Source organism: Athene cunicularia, assembly GCF_003259725.1.
Source record: "Athene cunicularia isolate RWA chromosome 19 unlocalized genomic scaffold, athCun1 chr19_part1, whole genome shotgun sequence".
NCBI lineage: Eukaryota > Metazoa > Chordata > Aves > Strigiformes > Strigidae > Athene > Athene cunicularia.
In genome coordinates, this window is record NW_020799124.1 from 8,350,189 (window position 1) to 8,366,255 (window position 16,067).

At 46.9% G+C, this 16,067-nt stretch overlaps 1 protein-coding gene across 6 annotated transcripts in view; it reads right to left on the reverse strand.

The window, feature by feature from the left end:
• Positions 1–16,067, reverse strand: part of CAMKK1 (calcium/calmodulin dependent protein kinase kinase 1) — a 102,048-nt gene that overhangs the window by 67,840 nt on the left and 18,141 nt on the right. For 2 of the 6 annotated variants that reach the window (XM_026861572.1, XM_026861567.1), the window contains exon 1: positions 14,143–14,269. The exons of 1 other annotated variant lie outside the window; for it this stretch is intronic. The gene's annotated coding sequence lies outside the window, so the exon portion shown is untranslated. Of the gene's footprint in view, positions 1–7,353; positions 7,438–9,263; positions 9,543–9,574; positions 9,744–14,142; positions 14,270–16,067 lie in introns of those variants that run through there. 3 more of the 6 variants (XM_026861570.1, XM_026861568.1, XM_026861571.1) reach the window with 3 other exon arrangements.

Below are 16,067 nucleotides of genomic sequence, written 5' to 3' on the forward strand. Positions count from 1 at the left end.
GGTCGGTATGGGCAGAGAGCACCAAGCCCAGTCATGCTGCATGACCACACAGAGGATGTCCCAGCATGTCCCTAGCCATATCGAATGGTTTGTCCTATCTCCAAGTGACCCTAGGGAAAGCAGTATGAAGGAACTGGGCTTGTTAATATGCACACACACTGCCTGGACAACATTTGAGTCACCCAGTTTGATGTCAGAGGAGAGCAAAAACTCAGGAGACTCCCGTTTCCAAAGCTGCTCCTGTGCATGCTCCCATCTGGCACTCAGCTGATGCTGACTCAGAGCCTGCCTACCCCAACCTCCTCTTCCAAGAGTGCAGGAAATACCCCAAATGCAACTTGCACCATGCACATGGAAAGCTGAACCCCATAATCCAGTGGAAAAGCAGCCTTCTGACCACCAGCTATAGGAGTACATGCTGTTACAGCTTGAGGTTGCACAGATGGGCATGGGCAACGTCACCTCACAGAGAGGTACCTTGTAGGTCAGTGCAGAATTTGTGCAGCAGAGGGATCAGACTGCTGGGGCTGAACCTGAGCAGGCAGAAGGAGGAGGAGGAGGAAGAGGAAGAGGAGGAAGAAGTGTCATGGTTACTGTCATTTGCTGAGCTGAGAGATGGAGTGATTCCCAAGAGAGGGGGCAGCAGTGGCAGGGAGCACAGCTTGCTGAAGGTGGCATTTAAACAGCCAGCGAGGGGGTGCTTCAAAAAAATAACTGAGAATGTCAGATTATATGAAGTTTGAAGACTTAGATTATTTGTAAAATATTAACAAGCAAGGCAGCAGCCAGACCCTGTTGATTTATGAGAAAAATAACTACCTCAGAATTATGGAGTCTTTAATATTTAGGGTCTTCATTGCAATAATGACTTCTCAAATGTCTGTACCATGGTGAGGTAAATGGCAGGTTAAAGGAAAAAGATTTTCAATTGTTCTAAGGGAAAGGGATTAGTCTCAGATGAGCCGTCTTCTGCTGCAATCTGTAATGGTATCTCAAAATTGCCACAGAAGATGATACAGTGACGAACAAACCTAAAATGAAGAAATCAAGAGGACATGAACAGCATAACAGTCTGCAAAAGTGAAGTCTAACCCTCCACGATGGCCAAATCCCCTCTGATCTCATCAGAGCAGATCCAAGCGCACAAATCAAACCTGTTTCTAAACCACTGCAATTGCTGCAGCACCCATCCGATCAAAATGGGGCCTGGGCACTAGCGAACAGCCTATGGAAAGCATCTCTTGTGGCATGGAGAAAAAGAAAAGGAAATATAAGAGAAAGAACCAAAACCACAACACACAGCAGTAAGCACATGCAAGAACAGGCACAGCACATGGCATCTGCCCTCTGGTTTTAATGTAAGGTCTGGTTTTTAAGCCTGATAAGCCCAGCCTGCAGCAAAGGCTCCAGAAGAGCAGGGGAACCTGCCAATCAGGCAAACCAGCACTCACACACCAATCTGTGACCCTGAAGAACAGAAAACAAGTGTAAACAACAGCTGATTGTTTTAAAGGCAGTTTTCTGTATTTCAGTTTGTGCCCATTGCCTCTTGTCCATTCACTGGGCACCACTGAGACAAATCTGCCTTTATCTTCTTCACCAGCTCCCCTCATCAGGCATTTACACACGTGGACAAGACCTCCTCCAGCCTTCCTCCAGTCCCATCCCCTACTGCTGCCAATGTCTGCCACACATGCAGGAACCTCACACCTCTGAGGGTTCCTCCTCTGCCCAGCGGGGCTCAAAAGCTGCAGAGAGAAGGAGCAGAGAAGAAAACACACCACCCTTCTCCTGTCAGGATGAGTTTACAGAAATCCTGTAAAGAACAGGTTAAGCAGGATTGCTGTCAGCGCTCTGCAGCAAACCTTTGCAGGTTACAAGTGAACAGGTTACAAGTGGTTTCCCAACCACGAATGCTGCAAGCTCAACACGGGGTCTGCATCTGTTTTCCTACTCAAATTCCTGAATTTCTGGCATATATTCTGCAGCAAGGACCCATAACCCTGAGCAGCGTCCTCCTTCCTCAGCAGAGCCCATGATATACACTAGTAAATAAATAAATTGAAGAGGGAAGAAGCAACCTGAAATTGTGCAGACAAGCTGCTGCTTCAGCAGTGGTGTCTCAGCCCACAGCTGCACATCAGCACGCAGCAGACAGCCTGCACACTTTCAGACCATTTCACTCCTCTTCCCCAATTTATTTCACCAGCATATTTCTCAGTCCTGCCTGCCTCCTTCCCTGCACCCATTAGCACCTTCCATACCAGCTGCCATGGTTAACTCTTTTGACAGGCTCAGGGATGCCAGATTTGTTATTGCTGCACGATATATAAAAATTCAACGACAGAAAAGCAAATCACTGGAAGAACAACACATACATAGTTTAGGAGCAGCAAAGTGGGATCTGGGGAAGCACACACACAGACCATCAACACAGCGCAGTAATTCAGCATCAGATGCCTTTGCCAGCCTCAGATCTCACAGCACAGACCAGCACTGAAGTTACTGTTGTTTAAAAAGCATCCTCAACAAACTGAACAAGCCACCAGGCAGAACAAATTCACATTTTTACATGTTGGTCTTAGAGGTTTATCTTCTTCCCAGATAGGGAAAAAAGCTGTTGGCTGCCTATGTGAGATCTGGAGGTATTTCAGAGGATGTATCAAGTTGCTTAGTTCTGTAAACCAGCTACAGTGAAAAGTCTTTCCAGGCTTTTAAAAACATTAATTTCTAGCTGTTCCAGGATTGCCAATCTACAATAAAAATGTACAGCACAGAACACAGCAGGTTTTCTTCTTCCCAGTGGTTCAAATATGGGTAGACACTTCTATTCAAGGTGATCTCTGCCGAGTTTTAACCAGGGAAATGATCTCAGCACCCATCTCTTAAATGTCCATGGGCTGAAGGTCTTTATTAACTCTGCCAATCTGCATATCCCAAGGCAAAAGGCAAAGGGCAAGACAAAAAGCAGTGAACACTGTAAGAAAAAGACAAATGGACTTCAAATCCAGAGCTCAAAGTATTTGCTGTATTTCCACATGGAAAACTCCCATTTTCTGGTAATTCTCACATCTTCAGAAGCCCCAGGACTTGAAAACATGGCCTCAGTTAACCTGCACAAAATCAAAGGCAGCAGCAGTGATGCTCTTTGTACAGAGGTAACAGGCTCCTGGGGATGAGCAACAGATCCCTCAGGGGTCAGAACCAGGTAAACCGCCCCTACAATTACCCTTGTCCCTGCACACATAACCCACACTGCCTGGAAATTTAAAGGGTAGGAGGCTTCCCAACTCCTTTGAAGCCTTAAGCTTTAGCTGTTTAAGCCAAAATGCACTTTTCAAAGCCCCAAGGTCAATGTCTGGAGATTATCCAGCGAGTCACTAAGCAAAGGCTGCAGGGAGAAGGCTGTTCTTTTGAGTCATTGCAATGCTATTCTAGAAATCTAGGTTGATGATAATCTCAGCATTTGTCAGAGCATGAAAAAGGCCTTGCAGCACCTAAGGACCAAAAGTTTCCAGGTGCAGCTTTACTTGGAAAAACAAGTGTGAAAATGCTAGCCTGTTGCACCCTAGTTGCACCCCAGGCATTCTGGCTGTGCACAGCAAGCCTGGGGCTGAGCAGCAGCCATGGCTGGGGTGCCAGGCTGTCCTGGGACCCCAAAGCAGTTTCCCCATTCTCTGTGGGTCAGGACAAGCACTGTGCATTGTACTCGACCAGCTGGACCCTTTCTGAACTGAACCAGCTGAACCCATCCAACAGCTGTGTCACTTCTGCAGAGCCTCAACAGGAAGAGCAGAAAAAGGCACATTTATGGTCAAGTCAGCAGGTGCAGGAGCAGAACAGGGAGTAAATCTGCTGGCAAGGAGACACTTCTTGCTGAGGGAGGTGCAGTTTGACCGCAAAACAGGATTTAGTCTTGGCTTTGCAAACCCTAGTGAGGCACGTGGAGCTGCAGGAGGAGCTGCCCCAGCTACAGGGATAAATGAGGCACAGCTGATACCAATGGCAGCACACATGGAGTCACCTCTTTGCAGAATCAAAGCCTCCTTCCCAGCCTCCGACTAGGGCTGTATCACCTTTCTCCTGCACACATCAGGCAAAGCCAAAGAACAACCCCTTGAAAACCCAAGGGCAGTTAGAAGCCATCAACTTCCAGAGGATTTTTATGCTCCTCTCTGCCCTGACCTGGGCTCCACTGCAGGCAATACCACTTCCAAATAAAACCTGAATTTGGCAGTTTGCTGGCAAAATTTTCCAGCCAAGTGAAAGGCAAATACAGTATAAAAGGAAAGGGGGGAAGGAAATATGATCTGTGCAGTTTAATAGCAAGAAAAGACATGTGGAAAGATGGAATGTGGTTTACAAATGTAGTTTGAGCATTGTTCATACAGCCTGGCCTGCCCCATGCCCAGCAGGAAAATGCAGAGGAGAAAAATCAGAAGCCAACTAACTTGGGCACTGGTCGCAATACCTGCTCCCATCAGCCATCGCATGTCCTGTGAGACATCCCTGTGGTACAGGTCAGAGTATCACTGGTGTATGAATTACACTGCTCTGGCTACTCAGATAGCTGTCTCTAGTTACCAGGGGAAAAGAAATCAAAGAACAAAACTGGTAACAATGTGGGGGGAAAAAAAAAAGCAAAGCATGTGTTTAAAAGTCTTGCTGGCTCCCAGCCAGCGTGCTCAGCACCTTCCAGTATGCATTTTGGAACAATTAGCCTGTAGGCAGCCACCAAGTTTCCCAATACACTGCTACTCTCTGTGATGGAAATGTCGGCTCTACTCCAGCAAAACATTTAAGCACATACTTGGACTTTAACTATGGTCTGAGGACATCAGAAAGGACAATATCCACGTGCCGAAGTGTGAACAACACTGAAAATCTCAGCGTCAAAAATGTGGAAATACTTATGAGTGTCTGGGTGAATGTGTTTCACATGTGCCTAAAGAGCTGCCCAGTTCCACTGAAGCCATCCCAGGAGAACGACAGCTTTGCTTAGGCTAGCAGGGCTCATGTCAAGGAAGCACCAGAAATAACTGCCATTGCACACACACACACACACAAGAGCAAGGTGACAGGGCTGGGCTCTGTCTAGACATGAGCTTGCAGCTGCCTGCGCACAAAACATGGGGAGCGAGGATGCAATCGAGCCGTGGGGTGGCAGAGGCTGTAGGAAGGCTGCACCCCGTTGCATGGATCAGCTACGCTCCGACTGAGTCTTCCAAAATGGCTCCTGCTCAGTTCCTCTCGCTTTGTCCCTCTCCAGCCCTCAATCACCGTGGCTGTTTGCTTTGCAGCTGCTCGAGCCCGTGAGAGATGCACCAGGGCGCAGGGAGCGCGGTCATCTCCCGTGCCTTCCTGATTGCTTGTTGCTGTCTGGGAGGCACACACACTCATTTGGAAAGGATGCCAGAAACACTCGGTATCATCAACCAAACACCGAGCAGAAGTACAAATAAACCCACAGAGGTAACCCACACACTTCGAGGCAGCTTTATCTGCATTCTCTGCATGTGAACTAACCTCATCTGGAAGGTTTTCTGTGCAGTAACAACACCAAATCACTAACATTTCCCTTTACTATTATATTATCATGGATTAGTATTATTCCTTTGCCTTTTGAGGTTTAGCAGTCTTGACAATTGGTTACTTTTTAAAACGGAGAACACAAAGAAACTAATTCTGCAATTAAAAGAGGCAAAAACACGCTGGAAAGCTTCTTGAGGAAGTGATCAGTTCCTCCTGACTTCTCCGAAAGGAACTGCTGGTAAAACCCTCCAGGCTTGTGACCCAGGAGATCTAGCATAGACAATTATAGAAGACCTTAAAACCTACAAGCCTGCGAATTACTCCCTTGTACCTGACAAAGGACACTCATAAGAAAACTATTTTTGGCTTTCCTTTCACCAGTTCTGTTTGACAATAAAACCCTATTCTTCAGCTTCCTGTTTTTGAAATTGTAGCCCAATACATTTCAATGGAAAATTCTCATTTACATAGTATCTGTCACCTGCCATGACCTACCCCTCTTTTACAGATGGTGCCTGTTCACCAGGGGCCAAAAGAACATTTACAGAGAATAGTGAAGAAGAGACACTCTTGCTCAGGGTCAGATGGCACCGCAGTGCTCAGTAAAAGAATCCAAAACTTCTGATTCCCAACCTCTGGCTACTTCATGTGCCTTTGTCTTCTTCCTATAATTAAACACACCATTGCAAGAGTAGATCTAACACCAGCATAATTTTTTATAACAACGCTATATTATCATTCCTGACAAACCAAAACATCTGCACTGGAGTCATGCTTACAGACCTGTTATTGACAGTCAGTGCATTCCCATTTTCAACTTCTGAAGCACTGCTACGAGTTTAACCACATCCGGCTTAGCAAAGCCTATGCCTAAGGCAGCAGCAGTGCCCCATGTCGCTCAGTGCACAGGTCTCCCTCTTTGGCTGCTTCTAACCTGACCCGCATGGCTGGGCAGCAGAGATCACACTGTGTCACTCTGAGCTCAACTGATTCATCAGGAACCTGGTTAGATCAGGAATATTTGTTGCAGGATGGCTGAGATTAGAAAGAAAAAGAAACTGTTTATTTGCTATATAAAGTTTACAGTGGATTACAAAGTAATTTTCCATTGTTTCCCCAGGTTCTCAGATATACTATTCACTTGCTTAAATGTGTGCACATTTCTGAACAACCAGGTTTAAGTCAATTTCTTCAATGTTTTGACTATTGAAAAATATAATTACATATAAATGTTGAGGACAGCAGGATTTTATTTGCACAGCAATCCTGAGTGTGTTTCAGGGGCCAACTCCCATCTAAGGATGCTTCTACATACTGCTGGTGGCACAGGAATTTGAGAATAGGCTTAGACTTGCAGTTACCCACAATGTGGACTCACTAGAGTAACCTGAGAACAAAGCTTAAGAAGTCTGATTTGAAGCATGAGATCACTCTGCCTGACCAGGAAGTAAACATCAAAATTAAAGTCTCACAGTGCTGTAGAATTCTGGCTAAGCTCCTGGGATGCACCCTACTTGCCAGATAGAGTTGTTTCCTCTTCTGTCCGATAAACAATCCCATCACATTCTTTCCAAAGGCCTTGATTTGACTGACTGTATTATCTTCCCTCCCACAATCATTCTTTTTTTAGAATTTTTTTTAAAAATTATCAAAAGGGGAGCTGGAAATTTTAAGCTCATCTCTACCCATGCCATTCTGGAAGCACCCAAAAAGAGAAGCACTTATTCTAAAAGAGACTAAGACATGAGTCATCTGATGACTAAGCACATTGGCTCTGAAAGTCTCATTCAATCCATGACCAAATTCAAATCAATTCATTACCTAAATCACTTGTCCATTTTATAAGTTAATGCAGCAGCACTCTAAGGTCAGGAAGGGGCTCCCGTTTGCAGTGCCAGTGGTGAAACAGGACAGAAAAACCACATTGCGAGTTTGAAATTAAAGTGTTCTGAAAGTCAATTTTGGAGATGCCTCCAATCTCAGCTAAGACTTGGGTTAAGCGTGTACAAGCTGCTGGCACCAGCCACTCGTGCAGCTGAGCACCCCTGCAAATGCAACCACAAGCCCTGCTCCTGGCAGGGGGACAGGCAGAGCTTGGCTGCAGAGCCAGCGGGGCTCCGTGCAGGCAGGTGCCAGGACTGCAGCCAAACTATTCCAACATCCTTCTGTTACTTTTGCAAAAGCTCTCATACGAAGCTGCAAAAGAATTAAGTTAAACCATTTATGGTACTTAAATATCTCTCCATTCTGGAGGAATACAAACACCTTGCAAAACAAATGTGGTCATCCTCACAAACATGCTGTGGGATAACAGTCATGGGCAGGGAAACAGAGCACAGGGGAGCAGATGTAATTCCCATAAATAATTCTTAACAGACCCCAACCGATACCTTGATGCCTTTGAAATGCTAGCTCAAGATCAGACAGTAGGTCTAGGGCAGATGGCCCTCTGCCCTCTTCCTAAAATCCAGGTGAAGGACATCAGGCAGCAGGTCTCCCTCAGGGCACCCACAAGCAAAAAGAAACAGTAAAACACACAGCAAACAGTCTGGGCAGCCCCAGAAAACATCAGTCTCTTCAATCTGTTTTACAGTCCAGTGCACAGCCTTCCTGTGGGGCTGCCAATTTCTGCATGTTCAATTAACATAGCACAAAAAATACACTCGTAAATGGAATAACTTCACAGAACTAATTTAAATTGTTCTGCACTGTACTGCTGGCATCACACTACAACCAACGTCTCAGTACTGTATTTCTGCTGGTTTTAGGTTTTCTGAATCTTTCAACAGAGCTGAAGGAGAACGCAGCCAGGGTTTTTACCTAACTGGCCATCTTTGTGAGCATCTGTCTTTACACAAACAAATATAAAAGAATGGACATTTCTCACCAGGGAATGAATTTGCAATCTGCCTTTACTGGACTAAAGGTGTTAACAGGTGCCAACACCCATCTACTTTCCTCCATGGAAAGCCAGTGATCTTCCTCAGCTGAAGCATCAAACCCTGACTGCCCATGCCTCCTGGCCACCTTTTTCCACCCCTCTTCCCTCTGAGAACTTCAACTTCACCACTGAATTATCATAATTTACTAATGGGGAAGATGACCCATCTCAGGTAGCAGAAGGGAAGAGAACCCAGAGAACAGGCTGGCCGAAGGATGGAGAGGCTTACACACAAAGAAACATCCCAGACAAGCCTGGAGGTTTTAACTCAGTCAAAATTACCATGAAGCAGAGAAGCAGCAGCTGCCAGCATTGATGAGGAAGGATGAAAAAGCTGAAAATCTCTACAAAGGCTCACAAACAGCTGTCTGCAGGTGCAAGTACAAGATTAGCAAAGGATAAGCCAGTTTTCAGCATCATTACAGTGAACATGGCTAAAGCTGCAGGTGGGTGGACACACACCTCCGAGGGGTTCAGAGAGATGCCCTTGGGACTGGCAGCTCAGCTGTGACCACAGCCCGGTGGCTGCCAGGATGGCACACACACTTACACACTTTCACAGACAAGCATGCCCAGAAATTTAAGCAAACAGCTCAGATCCCACCAGCACATCATAATCTATTGCTCTTCACAGTGATCATATCAGATGCACAAAGTCTCCAGGATGGAGGTAAACCTGACAGCCCTCAAGAAGAGTGCACAACAGCTCCACTGCAAATGCACTTCACACCGATGCAAACACATCCCCTCTCCCACACTAAAGACATCCTTCAAAATAAAGGGTAATTACCATCTCTTCTGCTACAGTTATAACGTCATGAGATCTGTGTGCTCCCTGCTGGAATAACCGCTCTGGGTGTCTGTCCTCGTCCGAGCCACGCTCCCAAGCACTGATGAGGCAGCAGGACTTCAGCGGCCGCCTCCAGCTCTCCCGGCCATCACACGGGGGACTCTGGGTGCTGGATTGCAGACCAGCACGCCACCGCGGCACTCTGAGCCTACGCCTCTGGCACTTCTGAAACGCCAACCCAAAGACAGACAGATCCTCTCAGTAGACAAATAGCTGCACCTTGGGGAGAGAGCAGGCAAAAAGGAGCTTACTGTTACCCTTAATCCCTTTCTCTGGGACTCCGTTGCAGAAGTGTAAGGACTGTCTCACCCCTGGAAATACTCCCTCAGCTGTTTGTGTCCGACCTGCAGCCAAGGCAGGTCTGCCCCGGGGGTAACCAGCAATGTAACTCCCTTTCCTGGCAGCTGAATGCAAAGGGGACTGCAGGGAGCATAGAAACAGGAGGAGAATGCCCAGAATAAAACACGTTACAAAGACCTACCCATTACAAGCCCCTGGTTTCAGACTAAGGGTTCTACTCTGCTCCAGCTGGAAATCATTGGTGAGATTTCATTCACCCTCTGCTCTCTGACAGTGCAAATCCCACAGAGGTTACACCCTTCACATGGATTTCTCACCCCCTGTGGAGACTCCTTCCCACCCTGCTGTAAGCAGTAAGTAAAGTTAGTAAAGCCAGTAATGAGAAAGCTCCCCCAGGATGGAGCTGTGTGCAGCCACCACCACAGTGTCCTGCCGCCCGCACGGGATCTGCTCCGCAGGGGACTGCCAACTGCGGCCAAGGCGACTTCATCGCCACTCTGGGTTTTAAACAACCAGAGCTCTCTGAAGTCATTAACTCATACAAACATTGCAGGTCTGTTTAGGGACCTCCATTTTTACAAGCATTCATACATGAAAAGCAATCACTGAGTGCATTCAAGAAGAGGTGAAATCAAGAGAGGAAGAAGCTTTTGCTATAAATAGTGGAACATTTCTCTGAGTGCACGTTGTGTAGTCTAGTTCCTCCAGCTCTGTGCCGCATTGTGTTTTGTGCCACACAGCCTTTAAATCTTGTTACCTTCAACATCTGCACCTTCACTTTAAATATCCTGCTTCCCCATGCTGTATATTTCAGAAAGTCAAAGGCAGTCAGAGCATTTGTGGCTTGCCCCGGGGAGACACTAGTCTGACTGGCTAAAGATTTGTACTCTTTCCCCTCCATCTCCACCCTTTTTTCCTTCCCTTGCTATATCTTGACCTTTAAACAATATGCTTTTGAGTCAGGGTCTGTCACTGACTCTCTCTTTGTACAGCACCAGCACCATCCCCACAGTATGAACCGTGAACAATAGAAATGCAAAATTCTTCTTGTACAGGGTCTGGTCCAGAGCTCATTAGGAAGATGTCTCTCTTCAATGGCATGTGAACCAAAGCCGTAATACCAGCACGAGAAGAGAGCTATTTGCAAAGCTAACTATTTGGGGAATACAATCATGCAAAACCATGATTTTCCAGCAGAATGTCTTCACGCTTTCCAACAGACCAAAAAAAAGTGCGTGCACACGTATATGTATGTTTTTATCAAGCATTTTTGGCATAGGAAGCATTCTGATGCCATGGTGACGGGTGCTCTTGCAAACCCTTAACATAATAGATACAGATAAACCTGAAGCCAATTAGGAAATCAATACTGCTGTGCTTACATGATCCACAGCTACTCTAAAAGGGACAAAAATTTAACTCTCATGAAAAAGATCAAAACAAAAACCCAGATTCATTGTTAAACAGATTAATCAGACTCCTGGAAAGCTCTTCAGGGATTGGGTTCAATCTCTGCTGTTGTTATTAGCATAAGCCCTGTACAGCACTAACAAAAGACTCGCCTAAATCCTATGCTCTTGGTTTACTTTGCAATGAGACTCTGCTCAGGCTCACAGCATTTAACATACACACTCTTAATTAAGGGGATATGGCCAAGAGGAATAATTTGGCTGAAATTTATGCTATAGCAAAACAAACCTCTTAATGGCCCTTTTTGTAAGTGTGGGACTACCAGTCCTTCCTCTCCTGAACAAGGCCAGTATGGGAAGATAAAAGAGCCCTGGTGACAGCAGCACTTCCCCTGACCCAGCAGGGTCTGGGCATGATGCTATGCAGGGCCCCATGCTGCTGCAGGCCAGGCACTGAACCCACGTACAAGAGCCAGTCCTTCCCCAGGAAGATGGCAGCCACGTGGGGGCGAAAGGACAGCTAGGGATGACCGTAGGCTAGGTAGGAAAACCATGTTGCATCGGCAGGAGTGAGCCTGGAGCTGATGGGGCATCAGCCAGCTCAGGGTAGGCAGCGCTGGGCTTTGCCTGGCCCATCAGCAACAAGCCACAGGTGGACTTACAGCAGAAAGGCTCCTGCTTGCCAGTGCAGCAAAGGTACAGCCAAGAAAAACAAGCCAAAGCACAACCCCAAAGTGGTTCCTCACAGCTGCAGGGAGTGGATGGGGCCCCTCACAGGCTGCCGCCTCCCTGGAGAGGCTGCAGGGATGCGCTGTGGGAAATGGGTTAATGGCATCTAAAGAGAGAAGTCTCCACGGGAGTGCTGACAGGTAAATGGAGCGCAGGAATGACAGCTTGCTGAGAAACAACATCCTGCACCCCTCCTTGGGTGTCAATCACACGTTCCCCAAAAACCCCCAAATTAGAATAAAATACAACGTTGCCGCCTCTGCACCAAAAACTATTCATTCCATAAAAAGCATTTTCCTACATCTCTCTTATGCTTCTTCCATTCCTCTTAGGCCCCCTCACTCCTCTCCCACAGGAGTCATTTGATTAAGGAACTTTTCGGATTGCAGTATTCTGCAAACTTTTTTTGCAGAAGGGTTAAACCAGAGCATCCCGGCAGGGATGGCCAGTGCTGGAGGAAAGGGCCCACCTCTGGTTACACAAGCAAGAGCAAGGGGAAGGGGGTTCTCCTCATTGCGACTGAGCACCGCATCTACTTTGCTGAAGGCAGAGGGAGTCGCACCTCCCCTTCCTCTGTGACTTTATGATACTGTTTTTCCAGATGTGCAGATTAGAACTAAGTACCTCAACACATGCCTCATTTGCTTAGGTCTTGTTAAAGCTAAGTAAATGCTTGTAAGTGCACATTGCTAAGGAAAGAGCCGCTGAATGGGATCTGTGCTCTGCTCACCCAGTGCTTCGGGTGGGCTTCTCATGAATTAAAGTTTTCCAGTCTCAGCTCGGGAACCTGGGCAGGACAAGGGATGGTGGTGCATGGTCTTATATATAGCAACATCTAATGGTGGCTCCAAGGAGGACGTAGAGCCGGCAGGTTGCTAAACAGTGTGCCCCGTGAGCCCCTGGATTCAGAATCAGTTGCACAGCTGGGACAGGTAAGAATCACTTCCTTATTTCTCTGCCCTTCTCTACTCCAGTCCAGTAGAATACAGCTTCTACCGCTGTAGAAGCACAGAGCCCAAGTCCCTTCTGGCAGCCCAATGCCTGTAAGCCAGGTTTTAGTCCTGTCATCACTTCACCAGTTAGACACGTTACCTCACCTTGAGGCTTCTTCACAAAATGGGGGCAGCAACTCCTCATCCTGGTGCTGGGAGGACTGAGCCATCACCAGCTGTCTCACTGGTCCTCTCCACTTGCAGATCTCACACACTTCTACTAAGTGCCATGCTGTCATATTCCACTGCTCAAACTCCCAACTTCCATAAATCGACTGCAGTACTTTCATCTCCTGCAATGTTTAACTGGGACAAATGCCAGCGTATACATTGCTGAAGCACTGCTTGGTGAAGAGTATATGGAGCTGTAACACCAACCAAAAGGTTTCACGTGGTAATTAATCAGCTACAATAATAAATAATACATATATTTTCAAGTGTTTGCTCATTTCCTGAATGTCTCCCATAAATACCTAACCAGTAAAGCACATTTTAAACAGTGACACTTGTATCTTTTCCCATCTGAGCTAACTCTGTGCTATTTACTTAAAATAGAAAATTCAGTAGGAGAAAGGCAGGTTGAAAGGTAACAGGATTTTGTAAGTATTTTGAGCACTCAAACCTGTTCTGAACAACAAATACTTTAAAGTGTTTAATCTTTTCTCAATCTTACATTATTTTATAAACAAGTTTTATAGACTTATTTCAATCCCTTCACCCAGCCAGGCTGCTGGTCAACAGCAAGCATCACATGTGATGCTCACCGGTCAGGCTGCAGTCCTGCCACTGCAAAGCTTGGCTGTGCAGCCTCATGGAAACCAGCACCAAGATAAAAGCCTGGCCTCAAAAATACACCCCAAAGTAGCCTTCACTGAAGTACAAGAACTTTGCTTTTAATGCAGATGGAATTTCTAGTTCAGGCTTCTGAAAGCAAGTGCTGTGTTCAAAAAAATTATAAAGGAACCAGTGCAAATCTCTCCCCAAAAAGGAAAGGAGTTGTCAAGACACATGGAATGCTTCTCCACAGCCTTCAGCATTTGTTAAAGAAGGGGCTGGAGAAGGTCGGTGTCATTTGGCTCTCAGCAAAGCTTAAATAAGCTTCGGCCCTTTAGGTGGGTGCTGACCACTCTGACTGGGGTTAATTTACAATCCTGAGCCCCGGCACCCTGCAAGACAGCCCAGGACAGGCAGTCGTGCCAGACCTGCTCACCGCTGCCATCCTCCCAGGGAAGCTCCTTGGGTGACACGGGTCTCACACTGGCTTCTGCACTAGTCGAGTCTCTTCTCTGCCAAGGCACATGGACACTTGGCTGTAATCACCCATCCCATCAGGGCTGAATGGGCTTTTAAGCTACATATTTAGAAGGAAGGTACAAAAAAAAAACCTACCTTAATATTCCAGCTGGTACCTAATCCCTTAAACTCTCCTGGAGAGGTGCTTTTCATTTCCAAAGAAAAGTGAGTTAATGTTCTTGCCAGTGCTGTTAATCAGAGCAGCAAAGCCTCTTTTCATCACGCAGGGCCCAGGTGACTGTTTCCAAGGGATCAGCTGTTACCACATTTAGTTCAGTAAAGAGTTTATCTCAGCCACGTTCACAAAGGCCGACTATGAAGACATTCGCCTGCCGCATTCCCGCAGGCTGACACCTCAAGCAGGCACAGGGCTCCCAGCGCACCCAGGGAGGGCATGAAATGGGAACTGCTAGGAGTAGGGAGCTCTTCACAGGCACAAGAAGCCAGGGCAAGAGACAGCTCTGAGGGATGCGGCCACCGCCGGCTGCCAGCAGACTGGGCTCTCTAGACCAGAAGGGTGAGGGAGCCAGGGCCAGGAGAGGGAAGATTTTCAAAGGCTCCACCAGAGCAGGCACCAAGTCTTTCAGCAATCTGTCTGCTAACGGTCACAGCAGCTGCTGTCAGGGACATCTGGCTGCCAAACCCATGAAACACATATTTCAGAGAGCCTCTGAAAATTGCATGGGGTGAAACCATTGGACTTTTGCCACCAACTTTAATCTAGAGCTCAGTCAGACTCTACTAAACACTGCAAGCAAGGAGCAGTGCTAAAGGAAGCACTGGTGTCTGTCTGCAGCCACCCCAAAGGTTTCAAAGGAGACAACCAGTCAGGCATCCAGGCTCTTCTCAAACCAGTGTGAGCTTTCAGCTGATGAAAAGGAATCATGTTTTAAAAAAAAATCTAGATTTTTTGCACTGCTGTTCCCTCTGGCATTGATCAAGCATTTCAATTCCTGCTTCAATTCACTGCCTGCTCCATCTTCTTGAGCAACGACTCAGGTTTTCATTAGTGCCAAGGACAAACACTGAAGCTTTGGGACTGCTTCCTAAACTCTTCAGGAGACCGGAGGAAAATTCATATTTTCCCTCTTGGTCATCGAGAAAGCAGGCTGGGGTGGGGCTGGAAAGACTTACAAATCCCTACATGCCCAAGGATAAGAAATTCCGCTCTGATGCTGCCTTCCCTGCTGCCCCCAGCCTTGCAGGGTGCTCTGCTGGCATCCCGCACCAGCTGGCAGAGTGTCACTGCCTGCATTGTGCCAACACGGCTGCCTGCGGCCCCAGAGAGAGCTTTTAACAGCAGTGTCAAGTGGCTGAACAAAATGGTATCAGAAAAGAGGGCTGGAAGGAGAATGCCTGAAGATACCAGTGAGCAGAACATCACCAGGCATTTAGAAGAATGACAAAGACAGTTTTCACAAATGGAGGGAGGAAATAAAGGAGAAATGAGACTGAAAATTGAAAACAATTTCCCAGTGTTTGGCACACTCTAAAATTAGTGCTGTAATGGATCTCATCAGCCAGCATTTATTTTCCATTCTAAAGACAAGAATTCAAATAAGCAAGCTGCAGCAAGAGAAGCACTTGCTTAGAACAGCCAACCTCTAACCCAGGCAGCAACGCAAACCCAGCTATTCCGTCCCTCCTGTCTCTTGCTCAGGGTTTTTGTAAATGACAACTGGAGTTGGAGACCTGTTTTGCTTGATCACATTACAACCCCAGCATTACAGAGGCAACAGAGCCTCCAGAGCACGAGGGCCAGGCTGCCCGTGGCAGAGGTGCTCTGGAGGTTTGTTGCGTTCATACAAGTCAACTGTATGAGACACAAGGGATGGACAACTAAGGGAGACACAAAATTATTCTGCCTGGATAGGACCTGAAGCAGCAGCTTACACATCACACTTTGGGAAACGCCTGTTGTTAATCATCCTGATGGATCTCACCCCTGATGTCCCGAGGAACAAACCCCACTCACCTGGCTCATGCCAGGGAGGCCGCAAAAGCTGTCTTGCTGTGACTGC